Genomic DNA, 24,739 nt, shown 5'->3' with positions numbered 1-24,739 from the left:
GTCAGTCCTTTTCTTCTCTTGTTAACTGGGTTTGTTATTACCATTTCCTCCATTTCCTGGAGGATTCATGTACATAATCATGGCAGCTACTAAACTGGTGGGAATTGAAGCTATTCTACATTTTGAAAGCAAGCATTAGCATGTGCCAACTTAAAAGCTACATAAATTAAAGCCTCATACTTCACTTTTTTAAAAACTTAAAGCAACCCTAGTTCTTTGGTGCATGTGTTTTGTCAGCATAGTACAAGTCAAATTTTAGCAATTATCTATTTAATTAAATCATTACAGAGCCAATCAGAATAATAAAGTCATTAAAATGGATTTACTCAGATTGTGTTCATGTTATTATTTGTTTGAAACATTTTGTTAAGCCCTTTATGTTTATCATATTATTATTCAAAGATAAATTATACTTCCATTTAATTTATGGTTAAAATGTAATTAATAATTTATTAGAACAGAGTAATTTATCTTTTCCGTTTCACATAATATATTTCATTATTATAAAAATGATATATCTTAATCATAGGCATTTGTAAAAACACATATGAGAAACAGTGCCATAAAATTACTTGTAATTACACAGCCCACAAACAAAATAGTTAGTATTTTGGTGTAACCCAGTTTTTTTCTGTATGCACATTCTCTAAAATAAATGCCCTACTGTACAACCCATTTCAGCATAACTTCTTCCACTACTGCTTCAAAAAAGTTATCTCACTGAGTTTTTTACACACTCATTGTTGTTAAATATAATGAAAACATCTAAATATTTTATCTGTCTTGCCTTTTTGTAAGTACTTGAATATCATTGTATATTTTAAGCTCTGTGAGGTCAGGGACCACCCCTACCTTGTTTATAATCGTCACCAAGTGCTAATACAGTATGTGTCACATAATATGGCTCCTTGGGTATTTTGTTAAATAAATGGTCATGTTCTTTATCTTCAAACAATACCTCCACTTTGCTGCATTGCAATAAACCATCACTTAAACTAAAGGGTGTTCAAAACCATTTATATTCTGTTGTTCCTTTCTGTATACTTTTAATGATAGTGACTTTCAGTTCTACATCTTCATCTTTTATACTCTACCTAGCTTTCCATGCACTCTTGTGATTCCAACTGTCATTCTAGAGGGTTATATTTTCTAAATCTAAATCCATCACAGATCTTATCTTCTTGGATTTATAAATGTGACAGCTTACTGTAGTTTTCCACATTGACACTTCATATATAGCTCAGAAAGAACATGTCTTAAGTAAAAACTTACCCTCTTACCTCCCCCAAAATAACGACATCTCTCTGTGATGTCTTTAAGGAATTGTTATAACTGAAATGGTCTTGGCTGCAACAGACAATGAGAACCCAGTTGTGAATGAAATGAGAGGAACTGAAGACAATCTGGAGGAATAACGTGCTTATGTTGGTTACTTTTGAGGTAACCAAACAACAAACCAAATCAACAAACCAAATTATTTATTGAGAGTGTGACAAATTTAGGATTCATATCTGTAGTTTTGGATGAGTTGTGGATATAAGAATTCCTACCAGATGGGTTGGGTTTAAGAGGGAGACTTGCTTAGAGGATTAACAAAAAGCCTACAGAGAACTCTAAAAAAGTTGACTGAATGAAGGAGCCAAATGTGTTGTAACTCTGTACCAGGAAATCCGGCCTGTGAATATAGCCATTTTCACAAAAAGCCACACACCAAAAGAAGGTTAATCCAATTTACAATATTAATGTAAAATTATGCATTTCTTACACAAAGCTGTATTTACCAAAGTGAATTCCATAGAACACTAGTGATATATTAATTGTATTTATATAGAAAGGAAACAGAGCTATTGTTAGTTTTAACTAAATTAAAATTGGTATATTATGCTACAAACATAAAATAATAGCTAATATCACAAATTAATCCACATACATTTTCAAGAAGAATAAAAACACATTTAGGGATAGCAGATATGGAAATACATGTCAGGGATCACTGTATCCCCATGAACAGGAAGATTCTCTGTTGCAATGAACACTCAGAGGGTTTAGGGGGAAAGTGGGATAAAACAAAAGAAGCAAAGCCAAGATCTAATGCAAACTTGAAAATTTTACTTAAGTCTCTAATAGCCAAGGAACACTATTTTGAGAGCAGAAATAATAAAATGTATACATTGGTGTGTATATATATATATATATATATATATATATATATATATATATACACACACACACACTTTATACATATACACACATGAACACAGACACAGTAGATATAACTAAATATAGCATAAGCATTCTCTCTTTTTAAGTGTCCTAGCTAATATATGTAGTCTAACAATCCAGCTCTAAGCTAAATATAAAGCAAGATTTTTTTTGAGAAATCACAGTGTAATGAAAAGAATAGTTCAGAATTAACTAATTTGATTAATTGGATTACTGTTTACTATAACAACACATTTACAGATTAAAGGATAATGGTGGTAATATTGGAACTCATCTTCACTTATGCAGGTATAATTCCTTGATTAAATTTAAGATAATTTATGATAAAAAGTAAACTTTGAACAAACTAAGACTAAAAGATAACAAGTTAATCTAAGAAATGAAAGTATTTTGCCTGATCAGGCGGTGGCACAGTGGATAGAGCATCAAACTGGGACTCAGAGAACCCAGGTTCAAAATCTCAAGGTCACCAGCTTGAGTGCAGGGTCACTGGCTTGAGCCCAAAGGTTGCTTGCTTGAAGCTCAAGGTCACTAGTTTGAGCAAGGGGTCACTTGCTCTGCTGTAGCCCCCAGTCAAAGCACATATGAGAAAGTAATCAATGAACAACTAAGGTGCTGCAACAAAGAATTGCTGCTTCTCATCTCTCTCCCTTCTTGTCTGTCTCTGTCCCTCTCTCTGTCTCTGTCACAAAAAAAAAACAAAAAAAGAAATGAAATTTTTTAAAACTAAAAGAAAAAATGTTAAGTATCACATATACTGAAGTAATTCTAAATAAGAACAACAGCAAAAAAAATGTTTGTTATTACCATTATATTTAGAATTGTACTGGGGTTCTAGTCATTGAAGTTAAAAAAAGAAAAAAGAAATAAAATCTATAATTGAAATGTATAGGTAAAACTCTATATTTAATGATGTGATTGTATATGTAGAAAGTTTCAAATGCATTTTTCTTATTAGAATAAATAAAGTTTGCTGAACCAAAATAAAAAGGTTGACATTCAACACATAATTGCAATTCTTTAGGCCAAAACATTCAGTTAGAAAACATATGTTTTAAATAATTAACATTTAAAGTGCCAATTAAAAATACATAAAACAGAACAGATTAAAACATTATATTGAAAACATTAAACAATATTAGGTAAGTGATGACTGATTATATTTTGGAAAGGAGAACTCTCTACCATAAATACATCAATATTGCTCGAACTGAGCTATAGAAATCAGTGCAATTCCAATCAAAATCCCAGCAGGGTTCTTTGAACTTGATAAGCTGCTTTTAAATTGCTTATGAAAGAAAAAAGAGCCAAGACTTTTGAGAAATCGCTGAAGAAGGACTAGTTGGGGAAATTGACAAGTGAAGAAAATGTTTGAAGGGTGAAATGATAGACTATAGCAAATCAACTAACAGTTTGAGCATTACACTAAGAACTAAAAACTGAGCAACATTTTTAGTAATTTGCATGACACTGCTGACTCCCACAGGTCTGGATATTAGGAATCAGTAAAGTGTATTCAAGAGAGGATATATTTGAAGAAAGAAATTTGAGAGAGTAAGTAGATATTGCTTTTTAAGGAATCTGCTTTAAAACAAAGGGGAGAAAGGAATGATAGCTGAAGGATAATCCCAGGCAACAGAGTTTTGCTTGTTTATTGGGTTTACAGAAGGGGAAAACTGCAACATTCTTTTATGCTGATGAAAATAATCCAGCAGAGCAGAACAAATTGATGAGGCAGAAAGGGAGGAGAGAATCCTTGGAGCAATGTCCTTGAGAAGCTAAGAGAAAATGTGACCCAATAATTGATATATTCTAAAGGTATTTCAGAACTAGAATATGAAAGGAAAAGCATTCTCAATCACAAATATGCATATCTGTGTGACTTTATTTTGACTTTTTGTAAGGTTGGTGGCCGTGGCCATGAAGGTTCACATTGGATTTGGGAAGATGGTAACAGAACTGTGGATCTGGAGGGTGATGGGCCATTAGGTTTATTAGAGAGCCTGGCAATGGCAGACGAGCAAGCAGGCAAAGAAAACCACTTCCCTCTTTCCTAGCTAATGAGCAAACAGGCATGGGAGGGGGACCCCTTCTCTCACAAACAATAGCAAAACATGGCCCTCCCCAATGGCGGCAGGCAATCCACAATCTACAATCTGCCACCCTGAGGGCAAGCACCTGGAGCCTTACACAGACTACACACACGTGGTGCTGCCCCGTGCTCATGCACCAACCAGGCAAAGTACAAGCGAGCAAGCCTAACACACTTGTTTGCCCAAAACTTTTGTTGAATATTAGCAACATGAATTTAATCAAATTATTTAAACTCTCTCTATTTCAGCTTTTACTGGTGCAATCTTTCCTTCATAAGGCTATTGTATAAATTAAATAACATAATGGATATAAATAACACCAAAAAATTTGCTTTGACACACATTTTGCTATCAAATAATTATTATTAGTGTGCTGATTTTTTAATGAGAAAATCAACTACTTCATCCTTAAAATATTTCTTTAATTTTTATCATTATCTGAAGTCTCAGAGATAGTATTGACTATTATCTAAAGTCTCAAAGATAGTTTCTTAACCGTTTCTTAAAATAGGATATGTTTTGCTAAAAAGCACTGGTATTGATGGTAGATTAAATAACACTTACTTTTCATGAGTAACAGTCTGTAATTTATATTGAATTTGGTCATTTTGTTTCCAGTATAAGGTATTAAAATATAATAATTCAAAAATACCACTTTAAAGGCTGTTGAGTGTAGCTTGATTTGCATTAAGACATTTATATATGCTTTCTAAATATAAATTATATTAAATTTAATTTTTTTCAGTTTTATTTTATTTATAAATTTTAATTATTAATTCACTTTATCACTTACCTATATTCTCTATATAATTTCAATCTGAGAGTAATTGATTGTTTTTTAAGAACAGAGACAATCTTACATATGTTTAGTGGTCAACATAATTGCTAATGTTCTTTGTTAAATGCATATGTAATTGACATCATTACTAATTTAAACATCCAAAATATATTATTTTCTTTCCGTTTTTTAAAAATGCAATAGTTCTTTGGCCTCCATAATTATTATAAGCCACACAATTTTTTTGAGTACTAAGATCTAAGATTTTTAAAAAACTGAATCTTAGAATCTCAGATTCTAACAGCAAAAGTGACATTGCCTCTTGCCTCTACTTCTATCTTACACCACACACACACACACACACACCACACATCCCAGAAGAAGCATGCTTTTATAGAGTTTCTAAGCAGAATTTTCTGTAAAGTTTTTTTTTTTTGTTATTGTTGTTGTTTTCCCTCAAACCTACACCATTGGGGTATGAACATTACTGTTCGCACAATATTGTATATAGAGTCAAAACTATTTGCCGGAAAAATTCAAGACATTAAAACTCCCAGGGTGATGCCCCAATTTCACTGCTCCCATGATTTTGTCTAAAACAAAACCTGCTGGCAGAGTTGAAAGCTTTAGTTAAAGTATTGTAAATGCAATGAAGAGTGGCAAAGGGCCTTGAGTGGTCTCAGTGGGGAAAAGGACTTTCTTAGTGACTGGTTTGTATGAGATAAACAAAACATATTCTAATGTGATCCAAAGTTAATGAACTTTCAAGCGTGCATGAAAGGGACAAAATTCAAAAGCACACATCAGTGATTTATATAGCTATAACTTAATTATTTGGGAGGAATTTCCATTTGTGTTATATGCTCTATTATCGATGTAACTCAATTGGATTGCCTTCTTATATTTGCATTTTAATGTACTAAGAGGATTTAATTTGAACTTTTCTCCCACAAGGCTATTCCAAATGGAAATTTATTTCTAGGTTACTATTGAAGCTGTATTCCATTCATTACAATCGAACATGTCAAAGTACGCTATGTTGCATATAATCACTCAGAGTGTGTGATTAGTATGGAATCAAACTTAACTTAATATTTTAAACAGTCTTGTCAGCTCTGGGGGCACAAGCCAAAGTTTTGCTTCCTCATTATAAGGTTGTAAACATCAGGACAATCATGATTGTTTTGAAAATTTGATTATACAAATGTAATAATAAATAAGAAAAAAGTGGATGCCTATTATATCAAGGAAATAACAGAAAAAAACAAGACAAGTAAACTCTGATCTCTATATAGTATAGTAACCTGGTTTATTAAATTAGTTTTAAAATTCTAATTTTTGGTTGTAATCTCCTTATAAAAATGCTTATAAAAGTATTTATTTTAGAATGTGAAGCTAATTTGGGCTAGTAAATATCCATACAAAATTATTATTTATATTGATTGTGATTTAAGAAGTGAGAATTCTCAAAATATTTAAAAATTTCTGTTTTGTACACATTTTAAATAAACACACAGCCAGTTCTGCAACCACACACACAGAGAAAACACACTATGCAAATCCATACAAGCACGCATGTTTACATATATATATTATAGTTATAAACATAAAATATGAGAATTTATTTTTAACAAATAAAAATATATATCATAATTATCATAACAATGGATTTTAAGAAGTAAAAATCAAAGTAGAAACATTTATAAAAAATGTCTATGGAAAATTACCAGTTGCTATAATAAAAATGAAAAATAAAACTTTATTTTCAAAAATTTATAAAAATCAAAGTTTATAGAGGTTTTTCTTTTCTTTTAATTCACTCTTTTCAATTTTATTTTTTAGACTTTATTTATTCATTTTTAGAAAGAAAGGAGAGAGAGTGAGAGTGTGTGTGAGAAAGAGAGAGAGAGAGAGAGAGAAGGGGGGAGGAGCAGGAAGCATCAACTCCCATATGTGCCTTGACCAAGCAAGCCCAGGGCTTTGAACCAGCGACCTCAGCATTCCAGGTCGATGCTTTATCCACTGCGCTACCGTCAGGCTATAGAGGTTTTTTATACATTTTTTATTGTCAAGATTGTCTAGGTTACACAATAATTTCAAAATTTTAGGAACCTAAAAAAAAATCTTAAGAACCTATTTTTGTAAAAAGTACATTTTTATCTGTGCTATACATGTGTATATAATATATATATATATACACACACACACATACATATGTGAAAAAATGTTTTTGTGGAGTTATTAAAAAAATGGTGATGTGTACCAGTTTACACTTATTACATCATCATCCTAACATAGGCATAGACTATACTGTTGCAAGGGAAGAAATTATAGAGAATCAGACACCAGTTATTAAACACTTCCAGAGAGAAGTGACCCTACTGTACCTACTCTTTTCACTGGCCAAACAGGTCACATGACCATATCTAGTTCATAAAGATAAGGCAGTGCAATCTTTCTCTATACATTCATTTAGTGAGGAGACTAAAAAAGTTTTGTGAAATAATTTCTACCACAGATCAGTTCCTTTACTAATATTCTAATATATATTATAATTTTCCAAGGCTGATAGTAGGACTATATTAAATTGTCTAAACTTCTTGAACATATTTTGAGTTGGATATTTTTGCACTAGTTTTCTATGAACATACCTTAAAATAGTTCATGTTATATGTTAACTTAAGTACAAAAGCTAAAAATATTTCACAATTGCACTATAGTAGTTAAGATTTTGATATGTTACTATTAAAATATATCTAATTATGACAATTTCTTATTTAGATAGAATAATCATGAAGAAAATATAACTATTTTTTGGAACCCAGACATTAACCCATTCAATATACAAAGTTATTTTCTTTCTAACACTTGAATAAAGATATTTACATGTCAATATCATCTCTACCTATATCTCTATATATGTGCATATGTATGTATGTATATATGTATGTATGTATGTATCTATATAAAGAATAGCTCCTCTTTAATTGAAATTCCTTTGAGATTGGGGTGAATCTAATAGAAGGTTCAAGTATAGAACTTTCTTTCCAAATTTCTTAATAACACCTGTCATAGTTTCTATGTTCATTATAAAAAGGATTGCAAATGTATGTGCAAATCTAAGGTTTTCTGATAACAGAAAATTACTGGTCATTCACAAAATAAATTACTATATCTATAGCTAATGTAGCCTTATTATCACATTTTCTTATTTCCTACATTTTAAAATATTTTTATATTTTTGTAACTTTTAGATTTTCAGTAAAGTTACAAATATAGTACAGAGAGCATATGCTAAGTAGTAATCATATATCCAAAACCTAGTTAAAATTAATAGACATTTTACATTAATATGATACATTTGTCAAAATTAATAAACCAACACCAATAAATTATTATTAACTAAAGTTCATACTTTCATGAAGTCTTTATTTTTATCTAATGAGCTTTTTCTTTGCCAAGATTTCATTGAGGACTTCACATGACATTTAGTCATCATGATTCTATTGGTTCTTAACTGTAATCTCACTTGTTTTCCAACTTTACCTTTACAATATTTTGCAGTTACTCTTATTGGGAAATTAGTTTTAAATTTATCTATATCTTTTAGGACACTGTCCCTAGCTTAACATAGAAATGTTGCTTTCCAAATAATGTCAATCAAGTCTAACATCAGGAGGCATTTCACAAGAAGCTAATCTTACAATAATAAGCAAATAATGAATTTTTAATCTATAAAGTTCTTTGGTGCTTGGTTTTCCAAGCATGTTCTATAATATAAGCTATAGGGATTTTCTGTGTTATAGAATTACACATTCACTCCATGGATGTGAGAAAATATGAAATGGAGTAAAAATTTCAAATCAGATTCAAATTTTTATATACCATTTAAGTTAAAATTCTACCTGAGATCAATATCTTTTCTATGGATAAAGAGATATTTTAGAAGCACTTTATATTATTTGTAGTTTCCTTTGTCTATTATTTATTAATTTGTATCTACAAAATTAACATTCAAACTATGCAGACTTTATAGGTAAATAATAGGCATTTATTTATACCTGACTGTCAGACCCACCTTCATTACATAAATCACAATCTCTGTTACCTAGATCTGGTAGATAACTGGTCAATATTTAATACAATTTGATATAAAAACTAATATATAAATATGTTAACTTTGTGGCTATCAGAAGCTTCCATATTTGTGAACAAATTAGACTAATCTATAGTGACTGACCAATTTTTTTTTATTAAACTTACTGAGGGCATTGGTTAATAAAATTATATAGGTTTCAATTGTATAATTCTGATACATCATTTGTACATTGCATTGTGTGCCTGCCACCTAGTGAAATCTTCTTTTGTCACCGTCTATTTGACCCTTTTTACCCTTTACTACTCCCTTACACCTCTTCCCTCTGATAACCACCACAATATTGTCTCTGTCATGAGTTTTGGTTTGTCTTTTTTGATCATTTGTTGCTTTCAGTTTCATATGCCACATATGAATGAAATTATATTGTTCTTGACTTTTTCTGTCTGACTTATTTCAGTTGGCATGATAATCTTAAGATCCATCCATGTTAATGAACATAATGAATTAAAAAGCAAAAGAGACACCAAATCCTACACAGATAGCAGCCTGACAGCTATCAGGGAAAGGGGCAGAGGTGCTGGGCAAGGGTACCAGGTGAGGGCCTGACCGGGCGTGGTACAGAGGACCTAGGTTCAAAACTCCAAGGTTGCTGGCTTGAGCGTGGGCTCACCAGCTTGAACACGGGAATCTCTAACTTGAGTGTGGGATCATAAACATGACCCCAAGGTCACTGGCTTGAGCAAGGGGTCACTGGCTCGGCTGCAGCCGCCCCTTTCTCCAGGTCAAGACCCATATGAGAAAGCAATCAATAAACAACTAAGGTTCCACAATAGTGAGAAGAATTGATGCTTCTCATCTCTCTCTCTTCTTTTCTGTCTGTCCCTATCTGTCTCTCTCTCTGTCTCTGTCTGTCTGTCTTTGTCTCTCTCTCTTTCTCTCATTAAAAAAAGGAGGGTATTGGGTGAGGGAGGTGGAAGGATAGAGCAAACCATGACAAAACAAAACATAACAAACAAAATACTCACGGACAAGGACAACAGTGTAGTGATTGCCAGGACACAGGGAAGTGGAATAAGGGAGGGGGCATAAAAGGTAATGAACAAAGACTTGATTTTAAGGAGTGAACACAATATGGTGTACAGAGATGTGTTGTAGAACTGGGTACTGAAACCTGTATAGTTATGTTAATAAGTGTCACCCTAATAAATTCAATAAAAAATATCGATGTTGTTACAAATGGAGTTATTTCATTGTTTCTTATGGCTGAGAAGTATTTCACTATATATATATATAATATATATATATTATATATTATATATATATGTTCACCATGAAATTTCAGAAAAAGCAATGGTAAAACAATTCCTTTTGCAGCTACAACAAATAGAGTAAAATACCTAGAAATAAACTTAACAAAAGATGGGAAGAACCTATATACTGGAAACTACAAAGCATCATTTAATAAGATTGAAAATGACACACAGAAATGAAAAAATATTATATGTTCCTGGGTTGGAAGAAGCAACATAGCTAAAATGGCCATATTACCCAAAGCAATTTACAGATTTAATGCAATCCCCATCAAAATCCCAATGGCATTTTTCTAAAGCAATAGATCAGATTTGTATGGAACAACAAAAGACTCTAAATAGCCGAAGCAATACTGATAAAAAAAAAAAAAGTACAAACCCAGGTAGCACAATTCCCTGACTTCAAATTATATTGCAGAGTGAAGATAATCAAAACAGCATGATATTGGCTAGAAAACAGATACACTGACCAATGAAACAGAATAAAGAACCCAGAAATAAAACTACATGTATATGGACAAATAATTTTTAACAAAAGAGCCAGAAGCATACAATGGAGAAAACAAAAGCCTTTTCAATGAATGGTGCTGGATAAATTGGAAAGCCACATGCAAAAGAATGAAACTAGACTACTCTTTGTACCCATATATAAAAATTAAATTAAAATGAATCAAAGACCAATTCTTTTCTCCAATATCCACAACTATCATTTAAAAATTTATTATTAAGAAATTTTCAAACCTAATTCAAAATAAGGTGAATAAAATGCACTACTTGTATTTTTTATTTGATAATTATTGTGTCATTTTAAATTCTTTCTATACTTTGAATTTGAAGCTTTATTTCACTTTCATCCATTATATATATTATATGCATGATTCTAGTGGATCTGCAACTTTAAATATATCAACATAATACTCAATTCATAATATACTTATCAGTATATTAATAAGTATGATAATTCCAACTGATTTAAAAGTTTTAGAGGATTTATATATATCATACATTATTAAAAGAGAATATAACATATTTCAAGGTAAAGATGATTAAAGTTATTTACTATAAAAATAAATTATCATATATAAAGTTATGAAGACAAAAAATTTTGTTCAATGAAAACATGCAAAATTTTCCTACAATATAGCTACAAAGTAGCTTGAAGTGTATGTGATTTATTACTATCCTTTGGTTTTCTGAATCAGGCATTATTAACTTGCATTTCAAAAAGAAATAATCTACCAAACTATTTATCAAATCAATACAGCTTATATAATTGGAAATGAATTTTGAGTGCTTTAATGATTACAAGAAATGAACCCTTCAGAAGTACACATTTAGTACTCAGCCTTAACAGATATTCATAGAAAAGAAAACACAAAAAACAACGTTTGATGTTACTCTCTGCATGCAAGCTTGTATGAGGAAAAACATGGCAAAGTCAAAGTCAAAACCTTCTGTCTATATCATTTACTATGTAACCATAGTTATAAGGCTCCTAAAAGCAGTTTTTTGTTCAAAGTTATTACAATAAACCCCCCAAAATTAAGTGTCTGAATGTGTTTGTTCAAGATTAGATGTAAAAATCTGGAAGTGTGGAATAATTGAAATGAGACCCATACACAGTTGAGTCTAAACCCAATTAAAATAGCTTAATTTTAGTTCTGATTATCAAATTTGGTGTTAAAGATTTCTGCCACTAAAAAAATCAATGTAAACTCATTCATTTATAGAGATATTTATATGCACATTGTTGTAGATACACAAATATCTAAATATGTATTAGAAAAATAGAACAACTTTTTAAAATATTTTTTTCTGATAAAAAATTCTACTTATTTGTAAGTCAGTTTCAATATTACATTTAGTTTAAGATCTGTTTCTAAGATAAAAGATTTGGAGAGTGCCAGAAGTAGAAGTCCTGGGATTTTACCATTTAGGGATAAGATTTAAATGAAAACAAAGAGACAAAATTGTATTAATCAAATTAGTTTTATATCCTCTATAAAATAGAGAATGTTTTAATTTATGGTGCTTTTGCTTTTAGCTAACAAGTTATTTCTTAATTAAAATAATAAATAATCAGGATTTCTTTTCAATAATATATCTTTGTTTAGAATCTTAGAATCTCAAGAGGTGAGTCACTTTGAAGAAACACTTATGTACTTAAGAAACTTCAATGATTTTCAGAAAAAATCATACCAGACATAATGTATTTATATTGAAGAATCTAATATTGGGTGTAGGGAAGGTTTGCATGGAAAATATGACACTAAAATTTAAGGGTATTAAATATATAGTCATGCAGCTTTGGTTTTGAGCTTCGGAGGCCATGTGTGATTCCTTTCCTTCCTTCCTTCCTTCCTTCCTTCCTTTCTTTCTTTCTTTCTTTCTTTCTTTCTTTCTTTCTTTCTTTCTTTCTTTCTTTCTTTCATCAAGTGAGAGAAAGGGAGGCAGAGACACAGATTTCCACTTGTGCTCAGACCAGGATCCACCCAGTAACCCTGGTCTGGGGCTGATGTTCTGCCCATCTGTGGCTGTGGCTCTGTTACTAGGCAACCGAGCCATTTTTAGCACCTGAGGAGAGGCCATGGAGCCATCCGCAGCACCCAAGGCCACCTTCCTCATTGAAGCCATGGCTGAGGGAGGGGGGAGAGAGAGAGAGAGAGAGAGAGAGAAAGGGGATGGAGAGAGGTGGATGGTCGCTTCTCCTGTATGCCCTGATTGGGAATCAAACTCAGGACTTCTACACGTGGGCCCAACACTCTACCGCTGACCCAGCCAGCCAGGGCCTGTGTTGTGATTCCTTTCTGTCTGTGACATTGTGGCCTTTAACTTTCCCAGAAGCCTTGTGCTCAGCCTTGGTTCTACCTTAAAAGATCTTCTAAAGTTTTAGTAAAATAAAGGCCCAATCAATATTCAATAAACCATTATTATTATTTCATAAAATCTAATTTTCATTAATTATGTAAAATCAAGGCAAGATTTCTCTTAGATTAATAGCCAAAGTACATACAAAGAAAATTTATAACAGAATTACTTCTAAGAAACATACTAAAACATTATATTCACTAATAAGCAAATGTAAATAAAAATCCAGAAAATGCAATTTTTACTGTTATATTAACAAAATCAAAATATGCAACACTATGGCCAAATATCTCAAATATTACTAGCCTAAGTGGATTGATGTATCATTATAGAAAATAACATCATATTAGCTATTTATGCTCATAAGAACAACCCAGGGACCTTACTCAGTATTTTAAGTTCTGGGAAAATTGTATAATAATAAAAACTTTGAATGGATTTCAAATATGCATCTCAAAAGTTAATAGATTGCTCATCATTCATATAAAAACTCCATGCCAAACAACAGTAAATAATGTGTAAAGTTTACTTATATGCAAATTTAATATGATCTTACTAAGTCACATATGCTGCTATTGAATTTAAGTGTCTTATATTTTAAAAAACCAATTAAATCTGAAAATGTTATTATGCAAGAAAAGAACATATTAATTTAGTTTAAATCAGGACTAAATAATACTATCACACTGAAACAATATTAAGAAGTTAGTAATAAAAGTTTGCTTTGTTTTCAAAAAGGTTGCAATTTAATAGCTCATTCTCACAGCACAGTAGGTTTTTATTTCAGCCCTGAGGGTATATTTGATACTCTCTGATATATAAAAAAATAAAATTTTAATTGGAAAAGTGTTTAAATGAACATCTTTTTATTTTCAGCAAGACTAAAAAAATCATGTAGCAAAAGCCTAGTAAACGTAACCTGAGATAGTTGCTACTTTTAAATTTATATAAATATGAGACATGCTATTATTATGGTGTTGCTAACTAAAAACAAGAGTTTCTGGGCACTGCTCTTCTTAGCTTTGTGCTAGTTTTCAAATGTTTGGAAGGATGTTGCTATAGCTACTGGGGTAAAACAAAAACTGTGTTTAAGTCCAATGTATTTAAGCTAACTCATAAAATTTTAGGGTATGGTGTGACATATTTGTACAACTATCACAGATTTAAATCTAATTATATTTTCTATAGGTGCCTTGAATACAAGCATCCACTTTTCATGTTCTCTGTTCTGTTCAAGACCCCTGTACTAAGATCTAACAAACTAAGGCAATAAAAGCCTTAATGTCACAGAGGGTCGGTCTTCATAAGTGTTTGAAAAATTTATAAACCAAACTCTTTTTTCTTCTGTAATAAATAGGGAAAAGCAATTTAAAGGGAAGTGGTGAAGGTTCATCAACTATTTGAATAGTCAAGAATTTAACAACTTGAGAAAGATCATTTTGCACTTAAAAATATCTTTATTTCCTATACATAAAGAAGACTATTTTTGAAGAAAAGCGTGGTGACATTAAAAAGCTAGGATCACCATATCCTGAATGCCCTCCTGAATTTTAGACTGTTGTTAACCTAACCGAGATGTTCAACAAAACAGGTAATTAATGAGATGTCCAGTCGAGTGCTAGCATTGAGAGCCGTTTTCACAGCTGGCCACACAGTTCTACTCCAGATATTATCAATTAAGTTGTATATTTGTACAAAGACAGGGAAATAAATTCAGTGTAAGCTTTTCACCTTCCTCAGGCCTCAAGACAAAGAGAGAAATAGGGCACTTGGCAAAAGAAAATAAACAGTTGTACAGGGTATTTATTGAACAGTTTGTTGCCATGAATTATAAATATGTAGGCTTAACATGCAAAGCTTTCTCTAGAAAATTTTCTCTTTCACTTTTTAATTTTTATAGCTCAATTGATTATGGCTTCCAAAGAAATGTTACCAAAAAAACCCCAAGAAACAATTCAGGCAAAGCTCTGGCAAAACTTGTGTAAGTTCTTTTAAGCCTTACTTTTTTGTCAATGCACTAACTTTTGAGAATCTGCCAAAGATTACAATACTGTGCATCTAATAGTTTTTATTTTGGAAAGTTGTGAATGTATTTTATTATACTCATTTTCTTTAGATTTTTATGGTCCCATGATGTCACAGTTTTTGTAAAAAAATAAAAATGCAATCGCATAATAACTAATAAACACTGTGGTTTTTCAGGCATGTGCACAAACCCAAAAGGCATTCTAAGCATTTTCTTTCCCTGGTAATGCCACAATGTCTGTGATAATGGATCATTTGATATAAATACTAGTTCACTGGATCACTGACTCAAAGGAACATAGATTTTTGAGCACTTTAGTTTTCTATGAAAGAAGGTGAAGGTCTGAACAAATAAACTGTACAATGCACAAAGAACACTAATTGATTTTCATAAATTAGCCTTAAATCCCAGATTAAGTTGCAACCTGTTTTGTATAGTGTGATTAAAAATGAAAATAAAAATTTACTTAAATAACTTGTTTTAATTATATTATAGTGTCCAACGAGGGAAGCTAATATTCCTTAAAAAGAAAAATCACAACTTATCATTTCTTTCATGATGGAAGCATTTTGGTTTTTGCCAATAACTTGGCATTCAGATATAAGAGAAGTACTCCAAACAACACATACATGTGGTCAACAGGTATATGAAAAGCGGCTTGACATTACTAATCATCAGATAAATGCAAAACAAAATCACAATGAGATATCACCTCACACCTGTAAGGATGGCTATCATCAAATAAATTTTTTAAAAACGGTAAGTATTGCTGAGAATGTGAAAACATTGGAAGCTTTATGCTCTGTTGTTAGAAATGTAAACTGGTACAATCACTATGAAAAGCAGTATGATGTTTCCACAATTTTTTTTTAATCTACCATATGAACAAACCATCCGTCACTCTTCTGGGTACTTACCCAAAAGAATGAAAGCAGGATCTCAAAGACATATTACCATTCCCGTGTTTATTGAAGCATTATTCACAATAGTCATAGTTAATGTTAACTTATCAGAAACTACTTCCTGGGTCCCTCAGAATGACAAAGTTGGCACCTAAGATAACCTTTACCTAAGGCACTCATATCCATTAGGAATTCTTTACCTGTCTTATTTCTCATTATAACGCTTATCAATGTCAGGCATCATCCTTTGTCTTTCTCGGTTAATTTATCGTCTGTTTTCTCACAGAAAAAGTAGAGAAGAAACTTTGTCTCTATCATTCCCGCTCAATCCCCAGCACCTAAAGGGTACCTGAACATAGAAAGTCCTTAATTCGATCTTTACTGAATACTCTCTAGTATAATAAATATGATTATTCATTTTAAAGTATTGTTTATTAAATTTAAAAATTGGATATATACACTAGTTAAATTATTTTAGGTTTGATCAAGATAAAATTACCTTAATTATATTTAAACTATAAAAGATATTTTAATGAAGTTTTTCTGTATATTTAATGTTAGTAAAGTAGTCACCAATTAGTTTCTAATCTTTAGACAATTAAATAAGAACAAAATTTTTAGTGCTATCCATATGATATTCTTTTGAAGATATTCTTTAAAATATAAAGTTTTCTTTCAAAGTAACTATAAATTTCTTGTACTTTCCAAATAGTAAATATAAATATTATTTTCACCTTCTATATAACTTCTATGTCATTTATAAAGTATCATATTAAATATGATTTGCTGATTTGCATGAAAAGATTTCATGTTATATGAAATAAGAAAATAAAATCCCTTTGCATGGTTTACAATTAGAGAAAAACAAAAATGTGAAATCAGAGTAGATTAACAAAATCTAAAAACATTCATCAATTCATGAGCAGACATCTATTATATTCTTACACGTCCAAAACACTACACAACTGAAGCAAACATAAAAAGAAATGAATTTCAATGAGAATTAAATATGTATATGAATAAATTCTAAACCACAAAGTTCTGTACACAGGATGAAATCCCTAGGCCTTTTCCTTTAAAAAGAGATTAAGATTAATTAGAAAAAATAGCCTAAGAGACATTTTTAAAATTCCAAAAGCAATGCCAGACTGTCACTGCATAGTTCAGGTCATTCATTTCTGGGGAGGAGAGAAATAAGCTTATTGGCATGACAGCAGTGGAGAAAGACTCTGAGGTTCAAGTAGAATTTGAACCAGGTATGTAGGTAGAATTCTAACATGAATCTCAGTGACCTACTCTTACCTTGTGCGTAGGTAGACCGACCCCTTAACTTGCTTTTGACAAAAGAATACTGCAAAGGTTATGTAACATGCTCTTGCAATTATGTTATGTTATATGACAAAAAGGAGAGATTTTAAGATGTAATTAAGGTTCCAAATCAGTTGATTTTATGGATATTCAAAAGGCGATAATTCTAACTGCCCTGACCTAATGAGGTGAGCTCTGTAAGTGCAGATCTAGAGGTCAGAAACTGAAGGAGTCATTGAGAATATAATCTGGCCTTGAAGAAACAATCTTCCATGGATTCTGAGCTGCAAAGAAATACTAAAAGCTTGATTTGAAATTTTGAGTAGAGAGTCTATTCTCTACCTACCCTTGTGACCCATGGAAACTATGAGATGATAAATATTTAAGCCACTCAAGTTATGTCGATTTTTATGTAATAAAACAAATATATACATTTATAAAAAATGTACATTTTGGTGATATCCACAGTGACACTGACACGCCATTTGTTGCAACAACATTATAGACTCTGAAAAGCACATATGAGCACAATATGATCTTCTTCTATGAGAAAACTTGGCTGGAAATAGAGGAATGTGTGTAGGTCGGGATTGCTGAAAATACAACAGTCCAGACAGGGCATTGTGTTTATACAGAAAGAAGGAATCATACTTTATATATTGACCCACACTGTTTTACTTATGCACATTGCATATATGAGAAAATTGAAAATCAGACTGATTACTTGCAAGCAGTAGAATCAATTAGAATAATCTTAAAAACAAGCAGAGAATTTCAACTTAATATAGTAAAAAGTAGAGATCCACTGATGATTTCTGAACACTGTGACATTTGAAAGCTTACTTTAATCAAGAAGAATTTAGAAGAGGTTTGAAGTCTGTACCAGCAGAGCATAATGATTATGATCACGCAGCTGGTTTCAGGCAGAGCTTGGTCTGAGTCCCAGCTCTATGGGCAACCTATCTCTTTAAGCTTTGGTTTCCCAATATCCACCTCATATGGTGTTGCACATATAAAATAAAACAATGTTTATAAACACTGAACATCTTTCATGATGCATTATAAACCATCGATATTTTAGTTGCTATTACTATCATTTATTATTCCAGCAGAAGAAACAAGAACTGGAAAGATCAATGTAGAGAATGTCAGAATAATACTGGCTGAAATGGGACAGGCTGGGTCCAGATTAACTCAATAAAAGGAGAGAATAGAAAACAGAGATTTAGGTAAAGTGACATGATAAACAAAGGAATGTCCAAACTTGGGGAATCGTTACACATAGTATAGTAAGAATGCTGTAAGTTTAAAACACCTATGAAGTTTTAGACCTAGGTGAATGAAAAAGGAGCAGGTCTAATTTACAGGCAGAAAAATTAGGGTGGGGGACCATGGTAGGGATGAGATGATGAGTTAATGGAGTTTTGTTGTCACCATGAATCAGAGTTAAAATTTCTAGCAAACCTTTGTAAATATATTAAATGAGATCAGGTCTGGGCCAGAGCTATAGAATTGGAAGATATCTATGAGGAGAGAATAATTGTAGCTGAGTGAATGAACTTCCTGCAGGGCTCCTCAGAGAATTGGGAACAGTGAGTTTAATAAATTGTATACAAAGTGGCGTAGAAATTTCAAGATTAAAAATGTTTATACCAGACTTCATTTCAAAAGTAAAACACTGGGTATTGCTAACCAATATATAAAATAATATAAGCCCTTATAAACTTACTGCACAAATTAAACTTTTCTACCTCCTTTAGGATTCATTTAATAAGGACAACCCAAAAGTTGGATAATGAGGATTCACTAGGGAATCTGATGCAACTCTGTGTCTCGCCCAGGAGCTGTGTTATAATTACTGCCACCAGTGCTCACCCCTTCTACTCAAACTACATGCTACATGAAAACAAAAAGTATCATCTAGTGGTTAATATTTCCTTTTGTATCTCAAACAGAATAAGAAATAAGAAATTATTTAATGTTTCCTAAGCATTCAAGAGATTGCCTCGTTTTGAACTGTATTTTAAGACTACTAATTTTATTTTGGTTACATTATTTGATCTCTTAGACTATTTGAAATATCAGCAGCTAATTAGTCTGAATGCTTAAATGTGAGTAGTGTTTGATAATGCAGGTACTGACTGATAAAAGGGGGCTGAAGTTTCAACATGTTTTTATATTTGAATTTGATGTCCAGTAGGACTTTTCAAAGAAATAAGATCCTTAAACACAAACCACTCTATTATATTGTTTTTTTATTCTACTTGAGATACAAAGATAAATATTTTCTGCTGCTAATACTTTAAATAGTCTATAAGATAAATAATATATACCTCTCTAACATTATATACAGAGAACAAAAAACTCCTTAAGACTTTAGTATTGTGGCCTGACCAGGCGGTGGTGCAGTGGATAGAGCGTTGAACTGGGGTGTAGAGGACCCAGGTTTGAGACCCTGAGGTCGCCAGCTAGAGCGAGGGCTCATCAGTTTAAGCAAGGCTCACCAGCTTGAGCCCAAGGTCGATGGCTCAAGCAAGAGGTCACTCGGTCTGCTGTAGTCCCCTACCCGGTCAAGGCACATATGAGAAATCAATCAACGAACAACTAAGGAACCGCAACAAAGAATTGATGTTTGTCATCTCTCTCCTTTACTGTCCATCTGTCCCTATCTGTCCCTCTCTCTGACTCTCTCTGTCTCTCCCACAAGAAAAAAAAAAGACTTTAGTATTGTGCATTCTAAGTTGGGATACTAAGAAATATATGTTATATAATAATTACAATACAACAATAATTAAGAAAAAATTTGGGGATGTTCACATTTAGCAAAGAGAGTATCATAGAAAAATAGTTTTAAATAAGACACACCCGATTGAATATTTGACCTAAACAAAGGTTCTAGAAAGTGCAGTGTGGGTAAAAATGAGTTTAATTAAACATGGTTTAACTGATTCACTCACTTGTTCCTAGTTGTGTGACCATGGGCTGGAGGTAGAAAGCTTTGATCTGAGGGGTTTTTTTCTTATATCTAATATGAAGACAATATAACCTTTTACATGGTTATGTAAATATTACATGATGCAGTATGGATGAAATGTCTTAATATGAATAAACATATAGTTAAACATATATTTATCTGTCTTCTCTTCTTCACAGATGTGTCTCAAATCAAGACTTAAAGATCTTATGCCCAAATATCAATAGGTAATCTATCATGAGATAGGAAATGTGTTTACGAGTAGTAATTCACTGCGAATGGGACCACCTTTTTAATCCTAACTGAGGTCATTCAGAGTCTGGTTGACATCAAGATCACATCAATTATGGTGACTGGGAAAAAAGGGCCACATTATTATGGAGTGCATGGGGGCATTTGTCTCTTCATAAGAGCAAGAATCATTCCTTAGGCTTTTAGAAATTGGAAAAAATAAGTCCCTGGTGGGGATTTAAAAACTACCTAATGGGTTTGGTAGATCTGGTCCAACCATGAAAAGTAAGTTGTTTCCATTTCATCATCATCTTTGGGGAACATGGTTCAGGTTTGTATGCTTTAATTGCTACAGTATGCATGTTTTAATCACTACCTTAGTTATACCCACATGGAGAAAATATATATATACTAAAGTAATATTCTCTTAACTGTCAATTACACTGAATATATTTAAATAAAACTCAATGAAAAAAGTATTTTCAAATCTTTTGCATTGTGCTTGAGAATTACTGGCAGTGCTGTGAACAAGTTATGAGTTGGAAAAATATTCTCTGTATTGATATACAAATAAACTCACTAAGCAACCACTTTCTTTTGAGATTTACATAATTTGATACCAAAAGCCATATTAAATTAATATTAATTACTTGGTTTTAATGAAAAGAAGTTTAGAGTTAAGTTGTTCTTCCCACATTTCACCACCTTTATGCATGAAAATATTGATTCACAAGAAATAACAATGTTTTAGATGTAGGGATATCCAGGCTCTGTTCCTGAGCAGTATATGGCTTATACCAAAGATGTGTAGAAAGTAAACCTAAAGTGTGTTTTGCAGAGAATAACTTTCAGAACTCATATTTTCTCAAAATCAATGTAGAGCTCATAAACTTTTAATTATGCACACATCCTTTTGCTTTCTTATTCCTGGCACATTTTCTTTTCCAATTGTCCCTTCCCTTGCCAATCAGCAAGAGAACTCCTGAATGATAACTTCATGACAAAAACCTGGTGTATGCTCAAGCATACTAGTCTAAATAAAAAATAACAATAATTAGAAGACATATTTGCCACTATAACATATATATTTTATAGCTTATTATGCAAATTATTTCTATATTAAGCAGCATTTGTTGAACTTAAATGTCCCAAAATCATTCTTATTGCATGCTTATGGTATAGTAGAAACTATTAAAATTATACACAAACACACACACTCGTGCTTATACTATTGTTTAATTTCCTCTCAGAAAACCCATTGGAAGGCTCATAGGAATATTGGAATTCTGAATTTATCATAAACACTACCTCACCCATCACAATAATATTAACTTCCTCAACACCAAGATGATTAAAGCACAAAGGGACCAATTGTTTTGTTGTGTGGTGACCAATTTGATAGGAAAGTAAAAATATTCCACAGGGCACCATGCAGCTCACCTTAGGTAGACTATGCCCAAAGGACACTGGAAGTGTTGAAACAGAAGTGATTAAGTCTGTTTGGTAAAGAATAATTGGTCACATAGCTGTTACAATGAAGTTAACAACAGGAAGTACTTTTTTCTAGCCTATTTGTCCACAAAGGTCTTTTGAACTTGGTAATATATTAATTAATAAAAAAATTATTAAAGTTATTATGATAATTTGGGGCAAATATAAAGAACTAATAGGAACATCTTTTTCAAGGTCTTTGCTCCTATTGATAAATGAGACTTAAACATTAAAAAATGTCCATTATTCAAAGAAAATTGTCAATAAACTATTACTTGCATAATTTTTAAATATATAAAAGTTACTGTTAAAAAGTCAATTCACTCAAATATTTTATCATATTTTAAGCTTATTATTCTTTTAGTATTTCTCAATTGTACATGTTAGTACATAATAAAAAAGTAATATGTAGCCTTGATAACTTAAATCCCAAATTGTTTCATTTTTATATTAAATGCCACTAAACACACACAGTTACCCATCTTATTTGTAAAAAAAAAAAAAAAATACACTTGTCCAGCAACATTTTTAACTTTTATTTTTGGTCTAGATTAAAGTGTCCTAAGAAACTGAGAAAAAATTAAGAAAGATAACATATAAACTAATTAAATTATTTTAGTAATTTTTCTATGGACTTTGTAAAAGTTCATCATCTTAAGGTAAAAAGTGCTATATACATTTGCAGTGCCTGTGTAATGAAATGAATACTTTAGCAGGCTATTCTGTATTATATTGAATATGCCTTTGAATTTCACATAAACAAGTTATAACTCCAAAATATGGTCATTTCTTGGTGACACAAAGAATTAATAAAGGACCATCATATTTAAATATTTTATAGGTGTCTTCAAAGATGGCAGTTTTATTTGATTATAGTAAAAAATATATGCTGTATCCAAATAATATTTTGTATAGGCTAAATTTGGGCTAATTATGGTCAACTAATTTTATCTCTTCAGAAGTAAAATACAAAACTCAAATGTGATAAAATAATTAAGAGAAAATACTTCCAATATTTTAAATTGGCAATCTCATTGACTCTAGCTTTGGCTGATTTCATTATTACCAGCAGTGTATTTTGATTTTAGCATCTAAGAATCAAACCCTAACAATATTAAACTTCACCTGAAAGAATTCCAGATTGGTAATAAAAACTAACTGTTCATACTCAAACAAAGACATACATCCTGGAAAACTTTATGCAAAGATAAGTCAATGAAATTCTCATACAGTTGGGTGAATATAATGTTTATCTATGCTAAAGCCTTTTAAGTAATTTATAAAATAAAAATATATGCTGAAGTTTCCATGTAATAAAAAATAAGACAAAGCTAAAATTAAAAGAAGCTATAATTCTATTTGAAATTCCATGTCTGAGTACTTATACCAAGTTAATTAACTTTAATTTTAAAATATATAGAAGGAATGTTTCTATATACATTGATAGAAGTCTGGTATAAGCTTCATGGCTCAGTATTTTACATATTTTATTTTGTTCCCCCACCTGCCTAGTCTTTAAAATTTTATAGCAATATTTAATGTAAGATCACATGACTGACAAATCCTACAAAGAATATGTGGTTAGGGTAAAACATGGGAAAACCTTAAAGAGCTCTAGTGTTTGCAGTAATATCCATGTTTTGTAGCAATAACTCTAATGCAGGACTGTGCTGTAATAAAATAATCACTACCCAGAGGAATTATTTTAAATCATAAACTCTAGAGCTATAGTTCATCTTTGTAAGTATAATGCAACTAGCATAGAAATTTTTATGATAATTAAAAATATAAAAAATATTTATACTTAGAGTATTCTTTAATTGCTATAGAAAAAAAGAAAAACAGCCCTAGTCACTTATTAACTCTGCAACAGCTTATATTTTACCCATTTCTATTAATATAGGACATCTGATTGCAACCTGAACCCTCTCCCATAGAAGGTAAAGGAATCCCCATTCCAACGTTTTCCCAGCCATCATTTATACTTAATTTAATGTCACTAAATGACATAAATGAAAGATCATAATTCTGTTTGTCAGACAAACCATCATGCATCTCATATAGAGTCTAATACTAACAAGAAATACACAGTACCAGCTAACTTCTATCATTAGGATTGTTCACTATGAGAAGTACTATTCTGTGGTTTTCTGCACTGAATTTTTTCTCCAAACACACTAAAAAATACACTGCCAATTGACAAAAGGAACACAGCTTCAAAAGAAAACCTCCTAAGTATAGAAAAGCTCTCTGTTATACATGCAAGAGGTTAAACATTGCTGAAATAGCGAGACATTTTCTCAGCCCACGCTTCCCAGTTTCATTCAATTACCAACAACAGTAGCGACTATAATGCAAGCTAAAACTGTATTATTAAATCAGAGCTTCCCATTTACATCCAACTCTGACCTGAGGGGGTAGGAGGGGACGATATTT

At 31.6% G+C, this 24,739-nt stretch overlaps 1 protein-coding gene across 3 annotated transcripts in view; it reads right to left on the bottom strand.

Moving 5' to 3' along the window:
- The window catches only part of FSTL5 (follistatin like 5), a 703,822-nt gene that overhangs the window by 678,055 nt on the left and 1,028 nt on the right, over positions 1 to 24,739 (bottom strand). The gene's annotated exons all lie outside the window — the stretch shown is intronic.

The sequence above is a fragment of the Saccopteryx leptura genome, chromosome 1 (assembly GCF_036850995.1).
Source record: "Saccopteryx leptura isolate mSacLep1 chromosome 1, mSacLep1_pri_phased_curated, whole genome shotgun sequence".
NCBI lineage: Eukaryota > Metazoa > Chordata > Mammalia > Chiroptera > Emballonuridae > Saccopteryx > Saccopteryx leptura.
This window is presented reverse-complemented; position numbering and strand designations above follow the sequence as displayed.